General features: G+C 49.6%; 1 long non-coding RNA gene across 2 annotated transcripts in view; it reads right to left on the minus strand.

Moving 5' to 3' along the window:
• Positions 1 to 21161: 21161 nt before the first annotated feature.
• Positions 21162 to 25937, minus strand: part of LOC122206865 — a 48981-nt gene continuing 44205 nt past the window's right edge. For both annotated transcript variants that reach the window (XR_006196599.1, XR_006196597.1), the window contains one exon: positions 21162 to 21346. This is a non-coding gene — a long non-coding RNA (uncharacterized LOC122206865). The remainder of the gene's footprint in view (positions 21347 to 25937) is intronic.

A 25937-nucleotide genomic window follows, 5' to 3' on the forward strand; every position in this document is an offset into this window, starting at 1 on the left:
CGTAGCAGGATTGAATGAAGGTGGTTTTCGTACAGCTTTAAACTTGTGGGCCCTAACTGGATTATACTGTCTATACCACAGGTCAACAGCAAAAGGCCGGGGGCCAAATCAGCCCACCATCTGTTTTTGTAAATAAAGCTTTATTGGAACATATCTGCACACTATTTATGTGTTGTCAATGGCTGCTTTGACCCTACCACAGACAGTGACGGACCCCGAACTTTGACGACGTGGCCCTTCACAGAGGTGGTTTGCGGATCCCTTGTCTATACTGTGGATTAATTTTTTTTTAGTGTTTATTTTTGAAAGACAGAGTGTAAGCAGAGGAGGGGCAGAGAGAGAGGGAGAGACACACACAGAATCCGAAACAGGCTCCAATCTCCGAGCCGTCAGCCCAGAGGCCCACACGGGGCTCGAACCCAAGAGCCTTGAGATCATGACCTGAGCCGAAGTCGGATGCTTAACTGACTGAACCACCCAGATGCCCCCAAAAAAGCTCTGCACTAGATTTTAACACAGCAGGAGTCTCAAACAAAAACAATTGGCTTAGCCTGCGTCAGGCTCGGCCACAGTTAATGCCTCGTAGGCTTTATTCATTTTCTATCCTCAGCATCAGGCACAGTGCCCAGACTTGGGGTGCGGGGTTCTCCGTAAGAGCTGAGGGCACAGAGGGCCCACCGGCTGTCCTTTGGCTCCGGCTACCATAACAGAGTACCACAGACTGGGGGGCTTGAACAGAAACTTATTTTCTCACCAATCTGGAAGCTGGACATCCGAGGTCAAGGTTGTAAGGGTTGGTTTCTCCCGAGGTGTCTCTCGTGGGGGGTCTCCAAATTTCTTCTGATAAGGACACCAGCCTACCATCATGGGCTCATTGTAACGTAATCACATCTTTAAAGACTCTGAAAACATTTTGAAATCCTGGGGATTGGCGTTGCAACCTATGAATTTTGAGGGGCACAGTTCAGCCCCTAACAACTCACTCTGACCTCTTCTCCCCCTGCCCCTTTGTACCTAGAACCCCCACCCCCCACCTCAGCTCTCCCTTTATCTGCTGCCCTGAACATTAGAAGGGAGAACTTCGGGGGCCCCTCTCGATAGGATCCCAGCTGCTAAATCTGAACCAGAGTCTGAAACGAGGGAATTCAGACTCTTGCCTAGAGGCGGGGCAAGAGGCTGTAAAGCACCTCCCTCTCTGCTTTATCAGAATATTCGCAGGTGTAGGGAGGCCAGCCCTAACACTTACCTAGAAGGTGAGCTCAGCTGGCACTGGGCGGAACAGTTAAGACTTCTGATTACCAGCACACCTTCTAGATCTTTCTCACGTGGTCAATGAAACATCGTCTGCGTGGCTCCTACAATCTGCCGGCCCTGTGGGCTCTGCCTCCAGGTGTCAGGGTCAGAGTGGGGAAACCTGGTCCCAGGGCAGGGTCGGGTCACAGCAGAGCTGTCCCGAGGCGTGTGACGCCTGCCCTGGCCACGAGGGGGCGCTCTGGGGCCACAGCCTCTACCTGTCCTTAGGGCTTCTATCAAGAGCTAAGCCCTCTGTGTTTCCAGTAAGAAGGAAAGCACCATATTTCATTCACCAAGAGCTTGTGGCAAACGTGAACCATAATATTTTGGCCCCGCCAAGTTATACTGAGATTTCAAACCTACGTTGAACACCCACCCATCCACCCAGTACTTCGATCCCACCGTTAACCCTTGCCACGAACATTCGCCACACGTGCTTTATCACCATCTATCATCTGCCCATACTTCTGTCCATCCCACAATCTATGTAAATTTTACATGCTTCCAACAGAGCAAGGCACATTGTTCCGTGATATTTTCCTCTTCTTTTGGGTCTCCCCTCTTTCCCTTCAAACACCTCGTGAGCTACCTTTAATGCCCCCTGAAGGCTGTAAGACCTGGGGGTGGGGGGAGGGGCGGGGACATGGCTGCCTGGGGCTTCTGGGCACATGGGTCATCTGACCTAGATGATGAGAATCCCAAATCCCTGTGGCCTGATGACTGGGAATCACATAGTTCCTCCCCGCCCCCATTTGCCTTAATAATGTGTCAGCTTAATCGATACCCCATATTATGGACTGAATTGTGTTCCCCCCAAATTCATACACTGAGGCCCTAACCTTGAGTAACCTCAGGATGCGACTGTATTTGGAGATACAGCTTTTCGTCAGGTATTTAAGTTAATGAGAGTAGGGGCACCTGGGTGACTCAGTCATTTAAGCGTCCAACTCTTGGTTTCGGCTCAAGTCATGATTTCATGGTTTTGTGAGTTCAAGCCCGGAGTCAGGCTCTGTGCTGGCAGCTCAGAACCTGCTTGGGATCCTCTCTCTCTCCCTGACCCTCCCCTGCTTGTGCTGTCTCTGTCTCTCTCAAAATAAATGGATAAACTTAAAAAGTTAATGAGGGTAAATTAAGTGTAATGAGGCCACCAGGGTGACCGTGACAAATATGTGTCTGTGGTTTGAGCGCCCCCAGCCTTTGGTATTTTGTTATGGCAGCCTGAGCAGAGGAACATGAACCTGACTTGGCCCCAGGGAAACCCCGGGGGATCCTGCCACCGTGGGGCCTGAATTTTCCACTAACTCCACATAGCGGCTCAAATGCAGTTAAGAGAAAGAGGGTTATTTTTGCACAGCTGATTTTTGTCGCTGTTGATGGAAGTCCTATCCGGTACACAATTAAACAACTGATTTGTGGGGGTGTGTTAACGATGGGACGCTCTGGGGACAAAAGAGTGGTGTCGGGGGGGCACCTGGGTGGCTCAGCCGGTTAAGCGTCCGACTTCGGCTCAGGTCATGATCTCACGGTCCGTGAGTTCGAGCCCCGAGTCGGCTCTGTGCTGACAGCTCAGAGCCTGGAGCCTGCTTCAGATTCTGTGTCTCCCTCTCTCTCTGACCCTCCCCCATTCATACTCTGTCTCTCTCTGTCTCAAAAATAAATAAACATTAAAAAAAAAAAAAAAGAGTGGTGTCGGGGCGGCTTCTCACAGAATACGTGCCACGTGTGGCATTGTGAAAAGTTAACAGGAGATTTCCAGAACGGCAGGATGAGGAAAGCTGTCCCAGCCGAGGGAACAGGTTGGAGACATGGAAGACGGGAGTGTATCCGAAGAACGACCCGAAACGGTTCACTGAGTGCGAACTCGGTGATCGGCAGGCTTCTGTGAATTTAAATGCGTAAATCATGCAACATTCACAAGCGAGCCTGCTGGGCGTGTGCTATTATCATTATACCCATTTCACAGAGGCGAAAACTGAGGCAGAAAGGGATTAGCCTGCCGGAGATTACAAAAGGCACGGAGCCAGAATGCAAACCCAGGTCCCCAACTCCCCGTCTCCATCACCCCCCCCCCCACTTCCCTATTTTGTGTTCCAAACAACAGCCATCACTGGAGCCTAAATTCAGGATAAAGTAGGACCAGGAGGTGTGCCTGGAAGCCAGCAAAAGTCAGATGATCAGGAGCCCTGGCGGTTTAACCTTATGCTGCTGAAGGCCAGGGTTAATCAGGCTGGGGTCCCCAGACCCCTGAGAGGTGGTTGATTGACTCCGGGGGACCTGGGACTTCCAGACGAATCCTTCAGATGGCTCTTTTCCTTTCAAAGCTCTTCTGAAGTGAATAACACAATCACCACCGGCCTCAGGAACGTCTGCCCACCTCCAAGCCTGCATCTCCAAAGGGGCCAGGATTTACTATTTCAGTTGATTTATTTATTTTGAGAGAGAGAGAGAGAGAGAGAGAGCGAGCCAGAGAGAGACAGAGCATGAATGGAGTAGGAGCGGAGAGAGGGGGAGAGAGCAAATCCAAGCAGGCTCTGTGCTGACCCAGCGCAGAGCCTGACGTGGGGCTCGAACTCACGAACCGTGAGATCGTGCACGACTGGAGCTGAAATCAAGAGTCGGGCGCTTGACCGAATGAGCCCCCCGGGCGCCCCCAGGGTTTACTATTTAATTCTTAGCCCCCGCTGGGGTTGTCAGGTGCATTCTGAGGGTCTTCGATGTAATTGTTCCAGGCAGTGGCGTTCCTCACATGGCTGGAGTTTGAGAAACACTACAGCAGGATCCTGAGGGGTGGACACAAGAGCCTGGATGCTGGGAACACAGGTGTGTCGGGTGTGGGGGCTGCTGATGGCCCCAGGTGTCAGGAGTGGCCCAGGGCGAAGCTGGGCATCTATGGAGGCAGCATAGTGCCCTCAGGGATCCACGGAGTTCGGGTCTTGGGCATGAACTAGACCAGCCAGGTAACGTGGGGCAAGCTTCGTAGCTGCTCTGGACCCAGCTCCCTGGGATTATAGGATTATAGGAAGGATTATAGGAAGGATTGTATAATCCTATAAGGATTATAGGAAGCAGCAGAGGTAAAGGACTGAAACTGAGCAAGTAGTGATGCGTAGTCGTCTCTCCCCGCATCCTTCTCTCTGTCACCCCCTCCCCTTCCCCTCTCTCTTTCCTTCTTCCTCCCTCCTTCCTTCCCCACCTCCCTCCCTCTTTGCACTGGAGTCTCATCCTGGATCCTGACGGACGCAGGGGTGGAGCGGGGGATCCAGGAGATTCGGGAATCAAGGGGGAGCTCCAAGGCTTTGGCCTGGGTAAGCGCAGATGACATTGCCTTTGGTAGGACCGTGAAAGGCAGAGAGAGGAGAGTTCCATTTGCATGGTGCTGCAGACCGCCGCATGCGTGACCAGGGTTCGAGAAGAGTTGAAGGTTGTCAGTAGAAGATTGGGATCCGTTCACATTTCGATGTTCCTTGAAACCCTGGGGCTCGCTGAGATCTCCTGCGGGGGGGGGGGGGGCGGGGAGTCTCTCCGGCAGGCAGCGGAGAAAATGGGGCCCGAGCCGGCCCACCCGGGAGACACGGCAACACTCCCAGAGCCGAAAAACCAAAACGGAGAAGGGACAGCCAGAAAAGGGGGCCCCGGGAATAAGCCGCCAGTGAGTCAGATCGAAACGAGTCAAACGCGGACCCTCCCAAGGAAAGAATGTGGTGAAGAGGGCAAATTCAAGCTGGCAAATGCCAAGAGGTCGGGCTCCATCAGGACAGGGGAGGGGCCCCACGTGGTCACACAGTCCCCACTCCGCACACACCATCAGGAGATCCTAGCATGTGGCCCCCCCTTGCCATGGCTGCTACCTCAGAATCCTTCTTAACACTGTTTCAGGATATGCCACCACTCGTAGATTACAGATGGCCAGCACTCTGGATCTATCGGCCTCTCCTGATAGAATCCAGTCTCCTGGTTTTGTGGATGAAGAAACTGAGTTTCAGGGAGATTTATTCTCCTAGTATTTCACCAGAAGACATCCAGGAATTCTGCCTTTCAGTACAGCAGGGTGGCCTGGCCCACGGGAAAACCGTTTACGTGGGTTCCATGATGATTTTGTGGAATCACCTGTGTATTAGGCTTCTCCAAAGAACTACTACTGTGTGTGTGTGTGTGTGTGTGTGTGTGTGTGTGTGTGTGTAGGAAGAGAATGATTTATTTTAAGGAACTGGCTTCCGTGATCATGGGAAGTGGCAAATTCGAAATCTGCAGGGTGAACCAGTGGGCCAGAGACATAGAAGAATTATAATTGAGTCCGAAGGCCTCCTGCTGGCAGAATTCCCTCTTCCTCCGGAAGGCTCAGTTTTTGTGTTTGTCTGTTTGTGTTTTTCCATGCAGGCCTTCGACTTATTGGACGCGGCCCACCCACATCCTGGAGAGTCATCTGCTTTACTCAAAGCCTACTGACCTAAATCTTAATCTTTTCTTAAAAATGCCTTTACAGAGGGGCGCCTGGGTGGCTCAGTCGGTTGGGCGTCCGACTTCAGCTCAGGTCATGATCTCGCGGTCCATGAGTGTGAGCCTCGCGTCAGGCTCTGTGCTGACAGCTCGGAGCCTGGAGCCTATTTCGGTTTCTGTGCCTCCCTCTCTCTCTGACCCTCCCCCGTTCATGCTCTGTCTCCCTGTCTCAAAAATAAACGCTAAAAAAATTAAAAAAAAATACCTTTACAGAAATATCTAGAATAATGTCTGGCTAAATATCTGGGCACTGTGGCCTTACCAAGTTGACACATGAAGTTAACCACATATTGGCTTAGATTGGCTCATTTTAGGAAATTGAATTAAAAGTAGTCCTGTCTGGTGTGAGGAGGAAAACTAGAAATGGGGAGACTCATCTGTGCAGTCTGTCCCTCGCTGAGGAAGCATCCCACAGGACACTTGGCTTTGGTGATCATCGAGGCATCTGAAATGTAACTTAGTACCATGATAAACGCAGTCATGGCCACAATTCATCAACCACCTGCTGTATCCCCAACAGCCTGCGAAGCGCTTGATTTTCAGGGATTATCTCCTTTGGGATCCCCCTGGCCCCTCTCTGGGCTCTGTTGCCTCCCCAGGACTGTGACCCAGGAAGCCAGCCACGGAACCTGTTTCTTGGGGACCCATCCGTGATTCTGGGCCCCTAGCCACAGACTGGAGGATGTTTCTCAAGAGGGATGGTGGGACAGGGATGCCTCCTCTCCTTTGGGATCCTGGAACCACAGCCCAGAAGGCTTCTTTGTTCTCTGCTTCCCGTTCTGCCTTCCATGAGTGGCCCCCGCTGCTTGGACGGGGGTAAGAGCCACGGCGGAATCTCTGGAGGAGGAAAAATCCATTAAAAATGTAAAGACAGGGGCGCCTGGGGGGCTCGGTCAGTCAAGCATCCGGCTCCTGATTGTGGCTCAGGTCACGATCCCAGGGTCGTGGGATTGAGCCCCGTGTGGGGCTCTGTGCCTACAGCGTGGAGCCAGCTTGGGATTCTCTCTCCCTCTCTCTCTGCCCCTCCCCTGCTCATACTTGCTTGCTGTCTCTCTCTAGCATAAAGAAGAGAAAATAAACGTAAAGACATTATCACACCTGGTTTGTGAGAGTCAACTGGGGGCATATGTTCAGAGGACTGCTAATACCAGACTGTTGTTACTTGAGACGACTACAAGCTTCTGTTTTGTAAGAGAGGGAAAAAACCTCATAAAGATCTTCTCGAATGCGGCTTTCCGTCCGTATTCATGTTCCTTCTCCCTCCCTACCCCACCCCCATACCTGAAGGGAGATGGGTGACAACGGCTGTGCTTTGCAGCTCAGCTGGTAAAATGCCTGGACAGCAGCCAGTGGCCTGGGTTCAATCTACTGATAAGTCATCAATGTCTCTCTCGCCCAAAACATCTGGTTTAGGATCCTGAGTTATGAGCTAATATTAAATATAAAATTTTATAGCATCACATATATAACACTGTTGATTGGAAACATCAAGAAAAGTAATTGACTGGAGGGGACTCAGTGCGACCAGCTGCTCGAACATCTGGATGGGATCCAAGGGGCCTGAGTTGAATTCCCAATCCGTCCATTCTTTCTGGTCTGGGATATTAAAAGATTTCGACTCTCTTTCGTGGGGATGCTACTTTTTCCAAGCGGTTTCTATACCGAAACGGGAGCGCGTGTTTCCGTTTGCGGGAAGACACCGAAATAAAAGAATTACACTTTTTGTTCTCCGTGGCATCCGCTCCTTAGGTGGGTATCGGCTTGGGGGACTTCCTTAGCCGCAGCCTGTGACCAGCCGTGACCACTTGGTGGCAGCGTACCCTCATTTTTCCCTCCATCTGTTTTGCAGCTGAGCCGCGCAGGAGGGGGAAGTGTTCCTACCCGTCTGGGGCTTTGTTCTCAGGGGGCTTCACTTTAACTTAGTTGCCCACAGAATTCCTTTGCCGACTGCCTTCCCGTGACCCAAACCCCAAAGGTAACCGAACCTTCGGGTGATGCTCTATGTTCCGTTTGCTGAACAGTTGCTTCCTGCCAGAACACGGTGGAAGATTTGCCCATCTTCCCTGATGCGTTCGGGTCCAGGATTTAAGAAGGGCGGCGATTCCTTTAAGGGCATCTCCTTTCAAGCCGTGTCTTTCCAGGGAATCAGGCACAAAGCGGTTTGCACCTCGTGCGCCAGCTCAGATTGGTTCAGAGTCGCGGCTCTGGGTGTTGTGTTAAGAAGGACTCTGAGGCCCTACCGTCGGGGCTCAGAAGGCGGGAATGCTTTGCTTGATCGGCAATGTTGGCCCGATACTCGCTACCCTTTTACTTTACCATGCGATTTGGGGAGGGCTGTGGGAGGTATCTGGCAAATGGTATCAACCTGATCTGATCTGTCTTATTTTTTTAAGGTTTATTTATTTATTTTGAGAGAGAAAGAGAGCACGAGTGGAGGAGGGGTAGAGAGCCGGAGAGAGCACTACTCTCTCTCTCTCTCAAATGAATAAATAAACATAAAAAAATCTAAGGGGTGCCTGGGTGGCTCTGTCGCTTAAGCGTCTGACTTCGACTCAGGTTTGTGGGTTCAAGCCCCACATCAGGCTCTGTGCTGACAGCTCGGAGCCCGGAGCCTGCTTCGGATTCTGTGTCTCCCTCTCTCCCTGCCCCTCCCCTGCTCGGGCTTTGTCTCTCAAAAACTAAGATACAACATTTTTTAAAAGTTAAAAATCTGTATTTATAGAAGCTGGCATTCTGAAAAAGATCCACCAAGAGCAGAGATTCTCAACATGCCGTCGGATCCCAGTCCATCAGCATCAGCACCCCCAAAAGCTTGGTACAAATGCAGATTCTCAGGCCCCATCCCAGACCCACTGAATCAGACCCTTAGGGGTGGGGCCCAGCTGTCTGGTGCTGTAACAATACTTCCCCGGGGATGTGGATGCCCACTCGGGAATTTATGTACAAATGGCAGGGGCGGTGACATTCTGGGTGGCCATAATAAGGTAAGCCCTATGATAGGGCCCTTCAGTGTGCTGTGAGGGCACGTATCAGGGGCACCTCACCCACCTTGGGGTATGGGAGGGGAAACAGGGGTGCAGACAGAAAAGTCAGAGTAAAGGGTAAAATATTAGAACGGAAAAACATACGCAGGCAATTCTGAGCTTCCATTTTCCTGCCCTGAATCGCCAATTTTCTGAAAACTACCTGTGCACCTCACCCGACACCCTCTTAGGTGGTGTCGGGCCATGGGGGGTGGCCCTACAGAGGCCAGGCAGGTGCAGCGGATCAGTGACCAGGGAGGACGAGGAGAAGACAAGGCAAACAGGAAACCCAGTGACAGTCCCCGTTCCTGGGGACTGATGCTTTGAGAGATGCAGGCCTGCCTCGTGGCATTGGGATGGGTTTTCAAGCGAGTCTGGAAAACTAGATTTTTCTGTGAGGTTTTCCAGGAGATATTTATGCACACTCCGGAGGCCAAAACAAGAGATGGGCGGAAGCCGAATCTGGGCTCCTAGGCACGCCTGGCCTTTTTGAGACTTTGTTTCTATGACCGCCATCTAGTGGTGACAGTGGGTTGGTGCAGCCTTCATTTTTCCTTGGAGCCAAAGGGACAAATTTCTTTCTCCCCCTCCCTCCGCCCCCCCCCCCCCCCCCCCGCCGCTTCTTAAATCTGGGTTTTGGGGCGCCTGAGGGGCTCAGTCGGTTGAGCCTCCGACTTCTGCTCAGGTCATGATCTCGCGGTCTGTGATTTCTAGCCCCGCGTCGGGCTCTGTGCTGACAGCTCGGAGCCCGGAGCCTGCTTGGGATTCTGTGTCTCCCTCTCTCTCTCTGCCCCTCCCCCACTCATGCTCTCTCTCGCTCTCTCTCTCTCTGTCAAAAATAAATAAACATTAAAAAAATTTTTTTTTAAATCTGGGTTTTGATGCCCAAAAAGATATCATTAGGACAAGGTTTAGAGTGCCAACCCTATGGCCATCCTCCTCCTTCCCCTTCTGGAAAGCCCTTAAACTGGGGGCGGGTTGGGGGGGGAGGGCGGCGCTGTCCTTGAGGCCCTGGTGGGGTTTGTGGTGACAGCCAGGCTCCAGCACCTGCTGTCGGTCCCAGCCAACCGAATGAAATATGACCGGCACTGTGACCTTGTCTGGGGTCCAGATCCAAAGTCCTGGAATGGACAGTAAGGATATACGGTTCTATATAGGCAGAACGGGCAGGCCGGGCCGCATATCCGGATCCTTAAGGCTTTTCTAGAATGAGCTTCACGGTGGTCTCTGAACCTCCCTCCCCCCTTCCCCGAAATTGTAGGCAAAAGTCTGTGCTGGCCTATTTTTCCCGGGGAGAGCTTCCGGCCTGAGTCAGAGCCTCAGAGGAGCCTGTAACTCGGGCAGCGGAGGGGGAGCCGAGGCTGAGGCATGGGGTTCTCAAACCTCAGGGGCTCCGAATCCTTTGCAGAAGGCGCTCAGCCGGGCCCCTCCCCAGTCCGTCTGTCTTAGAAACTCTTGGAGTCCTGCTTTCACACACAGAACTCTGACCAAACAAACACACGAGCAAACACGGCTCCATGATGGCAACGTCTCCTAACTCCATCCTTTGCTATGTTGAAAACAGTTGAAGGATTCTGGGCAGCAACCGTTCATTTTGGACACTTGACGTTATGCTTTTCTGCTTAGAAGCCAAAAGACAACGAGCTGGCCTTTGAAGGAGGGGGAGCAGGGAGTGTGATCGCCTCTTAACAATGGCAGATGGTATCCAGGGTAACGAAGTGTCCTTTCTTCCCATTTCCCTACCACAGTTCTTTTTTTTTCTTTAAGTTTGTTTATTTATTTTGAGCGAGCGAGGGAGCACGAGTGGGGGAGCAGCAGAGAGAGAGGGAGAGAGAGAGAGAGAGAATCCCAAGCAGGCTCCCTGTTGTCTGCACAGAGCCCAATGTGGGGCTCGATCCCACGAACCGGGAGATCATGACTTGAACCGAAATCAAGGTGGCTTAACCGACTGAGCCACCCAGGCGCCCTTCTCTCCACACATCTGCCATGGCCCTAGAGGAGGCTCAGAAGGCCCACATGGATTGGTGGTAAGGGACATCTTCTCCATCGTCCTTTGTGCTCCTTAACAGGGATGGCGCTTACAGTTTGACTAAGGAATAGCTAAGACCCCTTCAATTGTAAGAGTCTCTGAAACCTCAGATTCTGTGTCTACCTGCCATTTCTGGTCCCCAGCTTCTGCTGAGACACTTGTTTGACACAGCAAAGCACCATCGTGCCAAGTGATGGCGCCCTCATCACACGATGGATGCCTGGCTAAGAGCATTTCATGTGTCGTCAGGAGTCACGGTGCTCTGTGAAGTCTCCTGGGGGTGATGGGGATCCAGCTCCCCACCCCCATCCGTGCTGCTCATGGAATCTTCCGGCATTCTTGGGTGACTAGGGCTTCCTGTGAACCTGACTGGAGCAGCAGTTGGCTTTCAGAGGCTGGACCTACAGTCTTCTTCTGTCTTCTCTCTTCTGACTCCCTGTTTCCCCCTCTTCTGTTTGGACCTTTCCCTGTCCACCTTGCAAAATTAAAAGATCGATCTTTGCCATTCTCTGCCTTTGGAGGATGTTGTTGGAAAAAGCGGGAAAATAAACGTGAAAGGGCTTTGAGTTCTGAGCAAGGCCGGTCCTGCAAAGCAGATGTTGGGTGGAATTTTCTAGATGACAGAAAACTGTCCCAAGGCTTGGGCTATGCGGTAAGGTAGGGGGGCAGGTGCCTCCCTGTCTTGGGAAAATGGAATTTCAGGAGAGGAAAATGGAATTTCAGGAGAGGAAATCAGTTTTGTCTTTGTCACTTCTCTGCCCTGAGCTAGGTGTTTGGGCGGAGGGGGAGAAAGGAAAAGGCTGGTTTGATCCTCGTTCCCCTTGGAAATAGGCAAGAGGGATGTCTCAGCACCCTGGGATAGAACACGTGCACCAGGGAGGTCCTGGGTTTGCAGAAAACTGGGCAGCACACTGGGGGGACATAGCTGATTCCTCTCCCTGCCCTTCCTGGATGTCCCAGCCTGAGATGGCAGAGGCAGAGGTGAGTGGGGAAGGAAGGAGCCCGGGGTGGGGGGGGAGGGGGGGGGAAGCAAAATGTCCCCTCTGTTCTTGCCCCTGCCTGGGCAGAACGAGGTGTGGCCTGGGGCACACCTCTTCATCTTTCTGGGCCTCCGTTTCCACACCTGTGGAGTGTGGACGTTGGACCTGATTCCCTAAAAATATCAGGACCCAGCACTCCTGCCTTTCTGCTTAATAGGCAGAATGAGTGAAGTCTGAGAAATTGAAGGAACTTTTTTTTTTAATTAAAAAAATGTTTATTGGGGCACCTGGGTGGCTCAGTGGGTTAAGCGTCCGACTTCAGCTCAGGTCACGATCTCGCGGTCGTGAGTTCGAGCCCCGCATCGGGCTCTGGGCTGATGGCTCGGAGCCTGGAGCCTGCTTCCGATTCTGTGTCTCCCTCTCTCTCTGCCCCTCCTCCGTTCATGCTCTGTCTCTGTCTCAAAAATAAATAAAAATGTTAAAAAAAAATTTAAAAAAATGTTTATTTACTTTTGAGAGAGAGAGAACACAAGCAGGGGAGGGCCAGAGAGAGAGGGAGACACAGAATCTGAAGCCAAATCCAGGCTCTGAGCTGTCAGCACAGAGCCCGACGCGGGGCTTGAACCCACAGACTGCGAGATCATGACCTGAGCTGAAGTCGGACGCTTAACCGACTGAGCCACCCAGGAGCCCTGGATCTCCATTTCTTGTATAAGATGACCTCTGTGTGCATGAAAAATATCAACATCAAATACAATGATGTTTCCTCCTAGTAATTTTTCATCCCCTGACCCCTGCTGCGCTCCTTGGCTATAAATTCCCACTTTTTCTTGTGTTCCAAGTTGAGCCCAGCCTCTCTCCCCCACTGAGGTGGTCCCTACATCTGTCGAGATAGTCTCCTTTAAATAAAGTCTTCCTTATCGTTTTTAACAAGCATCATGAATCATGTTCTCATTAACACTGGTGGTGGGTTGCTCGTTATTCAAGACCACGGTCAATGTTAACTGCTTCTAAGGAGCCTTTCCTGAGGGTTCACATCACTCCTTCTCTGAACCTCTTTGTTTTTACAAGTTTTAGTGGAACTTCTAGACATGGCCACAAATCATTGTAAATACTGTGTAATATGATTCTTCCAGTAAAGTGTTTTCAAACTTTAAAAACACGTTATGGGGGGGGGGGGGGGGGGTGGCGCGGACAGGATGCCTGGGTGGCTCAGTCAGTTAAGCATCTGACTTTGGCTCTGGTCATGATTTCGTGGTCCGTGTGTTTGAGTCCCATGTCGGGCTCTGTGCTGACAGCTCGGAGCCTGGAACCTGCTTCGGATTCTGTGTCTTCCTCTCTCTCTGCCCCTCCCCCGCTTGTGCTCGCGCGCTCTCTCTCTCTCTCTCTCTCTCAAAAATGAATAAACATTAAAAAAAATTTTTTTTTAACACATTATAGAATGCAGGATTCATTATAAGAACCAAACCCTACACGTTGTAGGAGGAGCCAGGCAAGCACACGTCCAGAGAGGGGAGATTAAGAACCAGAGAAATGTTCACGAGCAGCCCCCTGAAGCTCGAGCACGGCGGCGGATGACTCAGGTTTGACAGGGCCCTCTGGGAGTCACGTGTGTCTCAGTGCTAGAACTTTCCAAATTTTCACAACAGTCCATGGTAAGAAATCCCGTTTCTATCAAGATCCTGTAGAAGGGCACATACAAACACGCGTATGTGCAACCACGAACAAAGCTTCCACCAAAAAACAAAACAAAACAAAACAAAAAAAACCCCACTAATCCCTACTACGTGCAACTGTGATATAATGTAAAATAGATCTGGTCTTTGCCCCTGGTTCCTGGCACAGCAGTTCCTAAAATCCTTGAAATTTCCTGAGTGAGTGTCTTTTGTTATTCACAAGGAGCCCCCTTCAACCATTGCTGAGTTTATGCTAATAAGGTGACTTTCAGGGGACCCCAGATAGCTTCAGGGTGGGGGCTGGTCGCCGGGGGAACCAATCACAGGGGAGGAGGGTTACAGCTTGCAGCCCCACCCTCTGAACTGCCTGCAGGGGGGATGGGCTGGAGGTTGAGTTAATCGCCCATGGAAAATGATTTAAAATTTTTCTTAAATATTTATTTATTTCTGAGAGAGAGAGACACACACACACAGAGTGAGAGCGGGGGAGGGGCAGAGAGAGAGGGAGGCACAGACTCCAAAGCAGGCTCCAGGCTCTGAGCTGTCAGCACAGAGCTCCACGTGGGGCTCGAACTCATAAACTGCAAGATCATGACCTGAGCTGAAGTCAGATGCTTAACTGACTGAGCCAGCCAGGCGCCCCACCAATGGAAAATGATTTAAACAATCATGCTTGGTTTAAAAAAAAAAAAAACAAACCTCAGAATAATGAAGTTTGGGGAGTTGCTAGGTTGGTAACCACATCCAGGTACTGGGAGAGTGGGAGTGGTCCACTTATCAATGCCATAGGGACCCGACCCCACCCCCCTACCCCCCTCCACTGTACGTGCCTTTCCTCCGGCTATTCATTTACATCGTTGATAATAAACTTCTATCAAGGCTGTTTTTGGTCCTGTGAGTCATTCTAGAAAGTGCTCTGTCTCTCTCTGTCTCAAAAATAAGTAAACGTTAAAAAAATAATAATAATAAATAAATAAATAAAACACTGTAATCTACTTGAGGCTTCTTCAGAGAAAGAGCATTGCTGGGGTGCCTTGCTGACTTAGTTGGAAAAGCATGTGACTCTTAATCCCCGGGTTGTGAGTTCGAGCCCCGGCATTGGGTGTAGTGATTATTTAAATAAATAAAACTTCAAAAGGGGGGGGGGGGAGTAGGAACATTGAGAACATTGAGATTTACTGGACATTTCCAATACCTAAGAGAATACCCAGGACAGAAATGCCACACTGTTATATAAGTTCATGGAATGTATCATCGAATGAATGAATGATTTTTAATATGGCCCTCGCGGGTTCAGGTTTCAGTTTTATATAACTACCCAGGGACATTCAGACTTAATTAGTGTGGGTTTGTTTTTCAGATTCAGGCGAGTTTCACCCACTGGAATTTTAATTTATTAGTTCGCTGCGGGCACCGTGTTGGGGGGGGGGGGTCTGCTGTCAGTCCTTAGGGAGAGTTGGCTTGCCAAGTGCTAAGTTCATCAAAGGGCCTTTGTTGTTTCTGGGTGTTATTTCCTTCAAGGTCGATCAATTGCCCTTTTTGATTTTGAGATGCTTATCTGCCAAGGGCGTGGCTAGGGCTGCTCCTCCCCTGATTTCTGAGCGCTTCACAAAAAGAGCTGCCTTATAGCCCTTAGAGTTCACTCTTGGAACAGCTATGAAGACCTCACAGGTCTCCATTCTCGGTGGAGATTTCGGGAACACAGCCCAGTCTCATCTGCAAGGGGCGATGCTAAAAGGCGGCTTAGCCCTGCAGGTGGCGGATTGCACCAATGCGGTGCTATTTGTCATTACCTGCAGTTTGAGAAGGTGACGTTCTCTGACCTTGTCCTGAAATTCTGGGGCTTAACCCTGTCCGAAGCCGTTGACCCTTCTGCACTGAATGCACACAATACGTAGTTGCTGAGTGATTAAGCTGATATCATCAAGCAAAGTTTTGATTTGTGACCGACCCAGTCTGACCCGGCAACATCCCGGTCCCAAGGGCTGTTAGGATGGTCAGTGGGGTCGGTCATCTTTACCCAGGATGGGTGAAGACCTCCTCCCCCACTGGGTCTGAACCTCCAGCTTAATTCCAACTTCACCTAATACTCAATACAGATTTCCTGAAACACACGACCGATGCATGAAACACACCCTTATTCATTTTCCATGTGGAGCCCATAAAATTGCATTTTCCTGCCTCTTGCAAAGACTGTCACCCATCTGGTTTAAATTTGCAAATTGCTGCCTGCCGAGAAAAGGGTTAATGATGACCGGGAGGGAGAATTCTGTTTCCTTGGGCTGGGCTTTGTAGGAGTCCAGTTTCCCCCGGAAGCTGAGCCCAATCAGAAACAACCTAGGGGGCTGACGAGGACTTCCGGTGAGCCCCAGCAGGATTCTATACCCACAGGACCAACGTGGCCCTGAGATCTGGAAACTCAGGTCACAGTAACAGCATCAGTGGCCGCTGCAGCATTGCTGTTCGAGGAACCTCTGTGGGGAGTGAGTCTCCGTGGCCAACGCAGTAACAACTAGCACTTTAGTAACCTAATGAAAATCACATTTCTGTAATTGTGTAATATACAGACTTAGGACTGTAACATGGCTCATCCCAATGTGATACGAATTGGGCGCAGAATTCGGCCTCATGAAGACAGGCTTCTCTTTCAAAAAAAATTTTTTTTAACGTTTATTTATTTTTGAGTCAGAGAGAGACAGAGCATGAACAGGGGAGGGGCAGAGAGAGAGAGGGAGACACAGAATCTGAAACAGGCTCCAGGCTCTGAGCCGTCAGCACAGAGCCCGACGCGGGGCTCGAACTCACGGACCATGAGATCATGACCTGAGCCGAAGTTGGATGCTTAACCGACCAAGCCACCCAGGCTCTTTCAGACGGGCCAGTCCCCAACATTAACTCCCTCAAGTTCCCCTTTATGGTGTCCTCCCGAAACATTTCCAAGAATGCGACCATCTCCCACAAGCAAAGAGGGACCCTGGGATGTGTGGGCCAGGACGCTTTCCGTGATTATTTCCTTAAGGGCTTGACATGAGAGAGGAACTCACGTGGGGCCAAAGAGCTCATTTTTCCGAAGGGCCGCGCCCTGGAGACAGTGCATCTGGAAAGCTGGCCGAGCTTGAAGGAAGCAGACGTGTGTAAATCTCACTGGTACGATATTTAAGAAAATGAGCCGGGATGTTTGATCACTTCATGTTTTATGTGAATGCTGTAATGGTAATACAACATCTTCTTTGGCTGTAAGCACCATTATTATCCGCGTAAGAAGGATGATAAAACAGGGTGGTGTATTAAAATGCAATTCAGGACAAGGCGTTGCTAGAGCGCCCACTAGCAATGGGTCCAAGTTGACATTGACGCCAAGTCTTCTGATCCCAAGACCAGCTGGGGGCTTTCTACCCCACCACACCAGGTGAAGAAGTCATTTCCTATTATGCCTTTCTCCTGCCCATAGATTCAAGGAATGCCACAAAGTAGCGTCGGAACCCCCACGTTGAACGTTGAAGGTTGAACGTGATTTCATGGACAGTCAGCGCACAAGTAAAATCTATTTGTGTTAAACCATCCCTAAGATGAGATTCATACAATTTAACTCCACCACCTCCCATCCCCCACGTCCAGGTGACTCAGAATAATGGGGCACTCCCGCTCTGCTTTCAATATTCCCTCCCATCTTCCATAACTGTGTTATTCAAAGTACGGTGTCCAGACCGGCAGCATCAGCATCACCTGAGGGCTCGTCCACAAAGCAGAAGCTCAGGCCCCACCCCAAACGCAGCGACTCAGAATCCGTGAGTCTGTTTGACAACAGCCCCAAGTGATGCTGTGCATGTCAGGGTTTGGGAAACCCTGCATCTATCACGCATGCTTTTGCTTGGTGCCTCCTGCTTTACGTAGTGGGTTGTGCGGTTCACAGGCAAGGAGAGGAGACAAGGACAGACCAGGCAGAACGTTCTTACCTAGGTGCCTCACTTTTCCCGAGGACCGAAGGAGAAGTTATACCGGAGATGGGCCATGATGGCGGAAGGAAGGGCCCCAGAAGGGTCTGGAAACACAGAGGAGCCTGCCAGTAGCCGCCTGCAGACATCTGGTTTACGGTCGCTGTGAAGGAAACAGACAGGGATCCAGGATTTTGGAAATGACAGGCATTCCGAGAGCTTCTCGCTTATCTGCACTTTGGGAAGTATCCTTGGGGAAACTGACCATGCCTATAAACAAAAGACCTGCCGGAAAACGGAGGCTGGTTATTTCTTCCCTTCATGTCTGGGCTCCTTCCAGGGGTGAGACGGATGGCTCCCCCAGTCCAGGGTCAGGAACCCCTCCCCCCTGCCCCCCGCCACCTCTAGGCTGTGCGCTCACTTGGCTCCCTCTGGAAGCTGAGAATTTATGCAGCCAACACCCCGGTTCCTTCTCTTGTGTGTCTGAACCCCCCCCTGCTCCTTTTCCACCCCGTGCTTCCCGGCTTGCAACTTTGCTTTTTACTTATTTATTTACTTATTTTTTTGACAGGAGCTGCCAGATGTCAAATCGCTCCATGTTCTGTGGCTTCGAGATCCAGGCAAACGTCCATGAAGGGGAGGATTGTAACCACCGAAAGTCGGTGTGAATGTGGGACCCGGGATTCTGTTGTGGGCAAGGACGTTGAGCAACGTCAAATGACTCTCCTGGGAGCCGGTTGTCAAATTTTTGGTCTGTTCGGGAAGCGTCTGCCACATTTTACATCAACATTTGCAAATGGCAAGTGAGTGAAGTGTTGAATTGTAGCAACGAGTGAGTGAGACGAATGGACCACGGTGCCAACGGCAAACCGGCTTGGGTGACAGAAGCTACTCGTGGTTTTAATGCTTTCGGCTGACACAACGGTTTCTGGCGTTTTGCTGCAGAGACTATAAATCCCATCTCAACGTCGTCTGGAGCCACCGAACGTGGAAGCCTTCATAATGTAGATGGTGGGTGGGGAGAATTGGGTGCCTCTTGGCCACCTGCCATCACTCTTTGATTTGATTTAATTTAATTTATTTTTTTAAATGTATTTTGAGAGAAAGAGAGAGAGAGAGTGGTGGAGGGGCAGAAGGAGGGAGGGAGAAAGAGAGAGAGAATTTTAAGCAGGCTCAGCACGGAGCCCGATGTGGGGCTCGATCTCATTGTGGTATCATGACCTGAGCAGACATCAACAGTTGGACACTTAACTGACTGAGCCACCCAGGTGCCCCTGCCATGACTCTTTGTTTCAAGGTCCAGAAGGGTCAAAGCTGATATAATCACGCCCTTATTCAATATCCCAGGGTTTGGTCCTCAAGAGCTCAAAGCACTTATGTTATCATCACTGTGACTTTCAACTCTTTAGGACCCTGCTCAGATTTAACCTTGTCCTTGCGGCCTCCCTCCCAACTGGGACCAGTGTCTCCTCATAGCTTCTGCTACATCGTGCCCAGTTGGCCAAGTATGTGGGCCAGCGTGGCCCAACAGCGAGGTCCGTCTTTCCTATAAGCGAACCACTCAGCCACGCACCCTCCTTCCGTTCATGCCTCCACCACGTTCCCCAAAGAAGAAACGTGAGCTCACGTGCATCACTACACATGTATCTACGAAGGGGCAGCCCGGGGTTCGGGGTTCCCGGACCCTGTTCTTTTCTCCACACCCGTGGTTCTCAAAGCGAGCCCCGTGTCGGGCTCTGTGCTGATGGCTCGGAGCCTGGAGCCTGCTTCGGATTCCGTGTCTCCCTCTCTCTCTGCCCCTCCCCGCCTTGTTCTCTCTCTCAAATAATAAATAAGTAAACATTACAAAACTCAAATGCTGTTGTGCAGATTGAATAGTAAGAGCCAACACTGAGCTCTCACTCTGTGCCAGATTGATGTGCTAATCTCATCTATCCGCACAGAGCCCCCTGCTCACCACGACCCTTGGAGGCAGGTACCATCACCACCTGCCTTTGACAAATGAAGACACTGAGGACCAGGGAGGTGAGGTAGCTTGCTCAAAATTCCATGTACTGCATGGAGAAGCTGAGTTCCGAACCCCAGGGGTTTGACCCCAGAACCCAAGCTCTTCCCTAAAGTCTCTCCTACTTGGCACATGCTTATTGAATGGACTCTTACCATTGGGACCATCCCGTGTACCGCAGGGAGGGGAAGTCTAAAATGTCACAAAGGGGAGAGCTGACATATGGGGCAGCTTAGGGGGAATAGAGAGGGCTTGGGTTTCTTTTAGAAAGGAAGGCAAAAGTGTATTCCCAAGTCCCCTTACTTTCCCTCCTGATAGATCCAGTTATCTTAACCTCCAATAAATGGCATAAATCTACGCAGCAGTGTTGGTTCCAGAAGCATCTAAACATCTTGAATTCTGCCTCCGAGGGTGCAGCGTTCTGGGGGTTTGAGGGGATGGGGTTAGTGACTGAAGGGAGAGGGGCGTCTGCAGGTTAGGGCTCCACCGAGATGCTTGAACCACTCAGGATCCATGCAACATTAGCCATAAGCCACTTCCCTTCTCGGGGCCTCGGTTCCTTCATCTGCAAAATGGGGATGATGATAATAGCCGTCTGTGTCATTTGTAGGCAGCTTGGATGAGACAGCAGCCACCCGGAAGTGTCATAAACGAGAAGTGAGACGTTCCAGGTTCTCGGCTGTGACCGCCGGAAAGTCGCCACGTGGGGAAGGCAATGAGGAGATGCCCGCCCGGTCTTGACTCTAAACAAACATGAGATTCTTTTTCTCTCTTGTTTGTTTGTGTGTCTGTTTGCTTGTTTAATGTTTATTTATTTATTTTTGAGAGAGGGAGACACAGAATCCAAAGCAGGCTCCGGGCTCCGAGCTGTCAGCACAGAGCCCGACGCGGGGCTCGAACCCACGAACCGTGAGATCATGACCTGAGCCGAAGTCAGAGGCTTAACTGAGGGAGCCACCCAGGCACTCCATGAGATTCTTTTCTATGCACTCTTCCTTCCCCAGGACAAGTGCGTGTGATTTCTCAGCACCTAGGGCAGCCTGCAGGCCTGTTCCTCTGCGTTCATGGTCCTTTTATAGCACTGACTCTCTAGGAAAGTGGCCCTAGGAGACAGCAGCAGAAAGCCCCTTAAGGATGCGATCCTATTTTGCATCCCAACCCTCCCGGGCTCAGCCCGGGATTTATAGACTCCCAGTTAGATCTCTGGGCTTCCCCCACCTAACAGCCTCCCCCCGACCCCCTCCCACCCCGTCCCTTCTCACCCATCCCTCTCCAGGCACCGAAGGCCTTTCTAAAATGTCTTCGCTTTCACGTGACACCAGCCCTGAAATCCCCCGTTCCAAATAAATGGGAAAGGGACCCCCTCCCGCCAGGTTTTGCTCAGTGCCCCGGCCACCCGGCCACCCAAGCCAGGATACAATTTCGAGGCGAGGAGGGGTGCATGTGTGTGTAATTGCTTCCTGAGAGGAAGACCATGAAAACTTTGCTGCAAATGAGGTGTTAATGATGAGCGCCACAGGGTGTGTTACTGGAGCAAAGTCCCATCTGGATTGACTACATTAAGTTGCTTCTTGGGGACGTGGCCCTTCCTAGAGTGGCTTCCCCTTTGGCTGGGGAGCGTCCCGCAAGAGGAAAACAAAACTAAGCCAAGCAGGCAGACAGACTCCTCCCTTTCCCCCCACCCCCGCCCCCCATAACTGTGAGCCTGATGCTTTACCTGCAGGGGTGGCTAGCAAATCTTGTGACCAGATCTACAGAGGGATTTCCTTCTAGGAAAAGAACCTGGGGACTTTGTTGGATACACCGCTCTCGGCACCGCAGGTTAGGCACTGGATGGTTAGGCATCAGGATACCTGGAGTTCAGTGTGAACTTGGAGGTTCAGAGGAAACCGTCACTTCGACAAAATCCTGGAAAAGTTGTAAGAGTAGATTTCACGTCTATAAATTAGGTTGTGTTTTGTTTTTGTTTTAATATTTATTTTTGAGTGAGAGAGAGAGAGAGAGAGAGAGCAGGATGGGGCAGAGAGGGAGGGAGACACAGAATCTGAAGCAGGCTCCAGGCTCCAAGCTGTCAGCTCGGAGCCTGACATGGGGCTTGAACCCACGAGCTGTGAGATCATGACCTGAGCCAAAGTCAGACGCTTAACCGACTGAACCACCAGGCACCCCGAAACAAAGATACTTTAATATAATTTTGCTACAGCCAAAATTTCTTATAAGACAGAAAAGTACTTATTTTGACATAAAATCAAATTCTCGAATATGCAATGTGATATATAAGAATGTTTTTCGTCGTATTTTGATTGCTGTCTTAAGTTGAAAATACATGTTGGGATTAAAAAATTTTTTTTAGTGTTTATTTATTTTTTGAGAGAGAGAGAGACAGAGTGTGAGTGGGGGAGGGACAGAGAGAGAGGGAGACACAGAATCCGAAGCAGGCTTCAGGCTCTGAGCTGTCAGCACGGAGCTCCACGCGGGGCTCGAACTCATGAACTGCGAGATTGTGACCTGAGCTGAAGTCGGACGCTTAATCGACTGAGCCCCTCAGGTGCCCTTAAAATAGGTTTAATAATACTCGTCCTACCTCATTTTAACCTTACAAAAACTCTCTCATGTGACAGCTTAGATCCATGAAGGACAGCATTTCCAGGAGCTGCAGTTAGAGTTCAACCACGACATTTAATTCAACCTCTCCCTTTTAAAGATAGGACAATCAGCTAGATGTCAATGGTGCTAGTGAGAGCTTTCCCATGGAGGTGAGACCCACTGGGGGCGTCTGTGATACTATCAGAGAAGTGACAGTTTTGACAAAGTAGCTCCTCCCCCCCCCCCCAAATGTCATATTACTGGTTCAAATTTGGACTTCATTTCGGCCAACCCACTTTGCCCAAGTAAATACAAGAGTTGCCTTTATCTCGTTAAAAGGCAAAGAGAAATTTCTAGAATGCTTGCCAGATGGGGCAAGTGGGAGATGTTAATGATCTCTACATGCTCTCAAGTAAAGGACTGATGTTCACCGGTGTTCGTCTGCTTTCTGAGGAGGGATTTGGCTGTGGAGTGCGATGGTGAACACAATCGGATATGTTTCATTAAGACTGCGCCTCTGTCTTTTAATTAACTTCTTGTTCCTGTCTTTGGTGAAATATTAATTATTTTTTAATCATCGCTGGGATGCACTTTAAGGAGAAGCAGCTGGAATCATCCAACCTTAGTTTCATTATACAGAGAGGTGTTACAATAATTAACTTAATTAGCTTGTCACCGCTTGCATAAAATATGACTGTATTTGGAGAACAGATATTGCTTTGCTGATCCAAGGTTAATTAAAAAATAGAGTGTGCATAAGGTCAGGTTAAATGGGGTTGTAGCACACTGGTATCTGGCCAGCGGGACGAAGAATGTTTCTGGAGGGGGCCAGGACCGGAAACCAGCCATGGCACTTCTGAAGCCATCTTGGAGAAAACCAACATCATCAAACCCAGTAGGCTGCCGTTCGCCTACGGTGTTCTTTTCTTGCTATACATTGGGGTTCTTACTAGGGGGTGCGGGTCCTTGAGCCTTCACGGGGCAGACAGGGAAATCAATGAGACACTTTGTTTAAGTGGAACATGGTTCTTTGTGGTCTCTTGAGACATAGGTGTACCTGAATGCAAGATGGTAAGACCAGGAAAGAAAGTTCTGGGCGATACGTAGCTAATAGTTACTGAAGGTACCGAGCTACGTGACTTACATGAATAACTCACTTACCTCACCACAATCCTATGAGGCAAATAGAATTATCCCTATTGTAGGGCTGAGAAAACTGAGGCCCAGAGAGAGTAAGTAACTTCTCCACGTTTACCTAGCTAGTTAGTAGCAGAGCTAGGATTTGAACTCAGGTAGTTTGTCTCCAGATGCAATGATTGTCTCAATCATTGCTTTTGAATGGAACATTACTCTACCATCCGCCTTGTCATAATGTGAATGAAAATAAGGAGGGTTTTCTGGGGTGGGGGGGAAGGGTGGGAAGGACACTGTAAACCACAGACTCACTCCTCCAGAAGCTAGATCCCTTGCAAGGAGAAATCTGATACTAATCCCAAGTATTCAACCCTAATTAAAATGCTGGTGAGCTGGTTTGGGTTTGGGAGAAGAGTTTTGCTCGGTCCTTGTCAATCTGTGGGTGTGTTTAATTCGTATAACTGTTTTTGTTTTGTTTTGTAATTATGCGTCAGCCCATTAAAGCTTGACTTTACCCCACACTCTGTCAAGCCTCCTGACAACTCATTTGTGGGAGTGAATGGGCTTCATGGAGAAATTTATGGCTTTGGAGACATTGAGATAAGAGCACACTGCACGTCTCACAAATGGCTTAGCTCATAAGGGTCGAGCTGTCCAGAAAATAATGGAAATCTCAACCGGGGATGGCATCAGCCCTGAAATGTTTACTGTGCTCTTTGGTGATTGAAAGGCAGATTTCATATTCAACAGATGCTACCTGCATTATGGACGGAGTTGGACTATGATTGACCCGGAACATTTGTTCCCATTTCTAGAAGATGATCTCAAAATCATTTGCTCCGATTCCTCGCCGACTCCTCCTGGGTCTGATTTCACCTGCGGGTTTACTGACTTTCTGAATTGGAATGACTTAAAACTTATTTTTAAACTCAGCTATTTGCTCAGCCATGCTATTATTTTTCTTCAGGCTGTTATTAATTTCCCCTGGAGTGACGTGTGGTTTGGACCAGACCGTGCTGATGTGGTTTGTCATGTACGAGGCTAAATGTAGGACAGAAGCTTGGGAATGAGGGAGAAGAGAACGTGAACAGAAAAAGTCAGTTAATATTGTCGTGGCTCTGAACCCATATGCCATATGCTGCTAATATTTGGGGTCAATACTGTCCTTTTTTTTTTTTTTTTTTTTAAATCTGCAAAGTGAGAAGTAACATGAAAATAGAAGAAGCCATTATAGGGTTCCTGTACACAGGAACGCACATAGAATCGAGAAGAAACAGTCATAAAGTGCAATAGTACGTACAGTATATGGTCCCTCACTATGGAAATAGCAGTGTCTGGGCAAAGGAACACCACAGAGAAAGCTCCATGGAGGAGGCAGCGTGGCCCCCAAAATCAGACAGTCCGAGGCAATCTTTTCCTTGAGTTGATCGGACAGCGTAGATGGCAGAAAACAGGTGCCCGGGGGCACCTGGAAGGTTGTCCTTGAAAGATGGATGGATTAACAAACCATGGAACATTCATCAATAATTCTACCCAGCAGTAAAAGGAACAGACTGTGGCTATGCCCAATGGCATGAGTGGATTTAAAAGGCCTCATGATGGGGTGCCTGGGTGGCTCAGTCAGGTGAGCATCTGACTTGATTTCTGCTCAGGTCATGATCTCACAGTTCATGGGATCAAGCCCCACATCGGGCTCTGTGCTGATAACATGGAGCCTGCTTGGGATTCTCTCTCCCCCTCTCTCTCTCTCCCCCTCTCTCCCTCTCTTTCTGTCCCTCTCCTGCTTGCTCTCTGTCTTTCTCAAAATAAATAAACATTAAAAATAAATAAATAAATAAATAAATAAATAAATAAATAAATAAATAAAACTAAAAGGCCTCATGGTGAGTGAAAGAAGCCAATCTCAAAAATTGACATGCTATATAATTCTATTTACATGATATTCCAAAAAAGCCAAAAGTACGTGATGAAAGACCAGTTGTTGCCAATGGGTAGGGTTGAGGTGAGGGTCTAACTTGCTAAGAGGGGCAGCATGAAGGAGTTTTGTGAGAGGACACAATTATTCTATATCATTCCTGTAGCGTTGTATACACAAATCTTTACTTATAGAATTGTATACACACACGTACAAATTTACGTTAACTTGAAAAACAAGTACTGAAAGGTCTTAGAATTTTAATTAAATGATTTCCACATTTCTATTCTAACACTGGCTTAAAACAATTTTTGCAAAGGGCACCTGGGTGGCTCAGTCGGTCAAGCGTCCAACTCTTGGTTTTGGCTCAGGTCACGGTCTCACGATTCGTGAGTTCGAGCCCCGCATCTCGCTCTGGGATGATGGTGCAGAGCCTGCTTGGGATTCTCTCTCCCTCTCTCTCTGAACTTCCCCTGCTTGCTCGCTCTTGCTAAATAAATAAATAAATAAATAAATAAATAAACTTTAAAGAATTTTAGAAAACCAGTTTTCACAAAGATGTATTATGCTTCTTTCACTTTAAATGGGTCCCATATTACTTTGCATCTAAGGGTTGTCCAGGGTTTACCACCAATAAAAAAAGGCTAGAAGGCTTATAGGGTGTGCTAGTTCCTTGGGGGACCCCTGTCAATGAAGCCTCAGGATAGGCATGCAGGCAAGTGTCAGTGGAAGACGCACTAATCCCAAGGGAGTGCCCCTAAATGCGTCAGCCCAGCTTTCCTCAAACTATGCCTCTACTGGGCAAACAATGACCATGCAAGGGGATGGGTACAAGCATGACTGTTCTACTGGGGAATTCAGTCA

The sequence above is a fragment of the Panthera leo genome, chromosome E1 (assembly GCF_018350215.1).
Source record: "Panthera leo isolate Ple1 chromosome E1, P.leo_Ple1_pat1.1, whole genome shotgun sequence".
Lineage (NCBI taxonomy): Eukaryota > Metazoa > Chordata > Mammalia > Carnivora > Felidae > Panthera > Panthera leo.